Source organism: Trametes versicolor (genome assembly GCF_000271585.1).
Source record: "Trametes versicolor FP-101664 SS1 unplaced genomic scaffold TRAVEscaffold_1, whole genome shotgun sequence".
Lineage (NCBI taxonomy): Eukaryota > Fungi > Basidiomycota > Agaricomycetes > Polyporales > Polyporaceae > Trametes > Trametes versicolor.
In genome coordinates, this window is record NW_007360321.1 from 653,769 (window position 1) to 655,236 (window position 1,468).

Below are 1,468 nucleotides of genomic sequence, written 5' to 3' on the forward strand. Positions count from 1 at the left end.
CCTCTCGCATCTCGCAGACCAAGCCCAAGAAGACTGGCCCTTGTGGTCATTGTGGCAGTCAGACCCATCACGAGTCGACTTGCTACAAGAAGCATCCCGAGCTTCGTCCTCAGGGCAAGGACAAAGGCAAGAAGAAGGACAAAGGGAAGGGAAAGGACACTTCGAATAACCATGCTCACGTCGCCGCTCCATCTGCCAATGTACTTGTAGCCGAGTCCGCTGTTGCGGACGCTGAAATGCACGCTTCTTTCTATACTGCGGCTAACGCCGCTGGTGTGAGGCATACACGTTGGCTTATGGACTCTGGAGCCTCTCAACTGTCGTGGAGTCGCCAGCGCCTCCCCTCCTAGGCTCTGCCTACGCCCACCAGAACTCGGCCCAGACGCCACAGCACCCTCGCAGCACCTCAGCATCCGCCTCCCTCCCCTCAGAGCGCCTCACACAGCGTCTCTTTTCCATCATCAACCTCACCGGTCTGCCCCTCCCTAGCGCCCTTACGGGCGCCCTACCTCCCGGTATCACCGGACTCCCATCATACTCCCTACGTCACCACAGTCATTACGATTACCATAGCACCCTGAAGGACGTCATAGGTATTAGTCTAGCTACAGATCACCTGATCGTTGGTCACATGCTTCATACTCACCTTAGGTACCAAACACGTACAAATAGGTACCTGGTCTGTGCGCACCTGCTCCAGTATATAGGTAGAGTAGATCCTGCACCTGTTCCCCATCTCGACCTCTTAAGTCATTGGGGACAGGTAAGCACCTCTTGTACTAGATGGTCAAGTCAATATACTTAAGTCATTGGGGACAGCTTTGGCCTTCGTCGCCGGCCTCCTCCTTGGCCTCTTCCAGGCTAGTTCCCTGGCACGCCCCTGTTGCAACCCCAGACCTCTGTCGGGGTTCGCTGAAGGGTGCCTCTGCCCTGTAAGCCCCTCTCCCTCCTCTCTCACCTCCTCCCATCGTCGTCCCCGCACGGACTCGGCGTGGGCCAGCACCACCTCCGTAAGCAGGTTGGTCCGCTGTCGACCCTCGTCCCGGGCCTCCGCGACATCAACATGTCACCTGGTGCCGCGCAGACTTTGCCACCTACCAAGACTATGACACCCCCGTTAACTTCAACACCGCCGCTCAAGGCGCTGGGAGTATTGTTCAAGGTGTTGGTGAAGGCACGGTTAAGGCTCAGACGTTTATCGACGGGGTCAAGTGGGAGATTACCATGCCTAACGTCTGCTACGTCCCTCGGGCGTCGACGCGGCTCTTCTCCACTGGTACCATCGAGCGTAACGGTTATTCACTCTTCCAAGGAGACGGGAAGATGACCATCTTCGACAAACTGCCCAAGGGCTCTGTCGTTCATGGTGCTACGGTCTCTATTCCGGGACATAAGGTCCTGGAGGCGGCTTATATGCCCCATTCCAATCTCTATGAGTTAGATCTCGAGATTGCGGCTAGTCAGACCG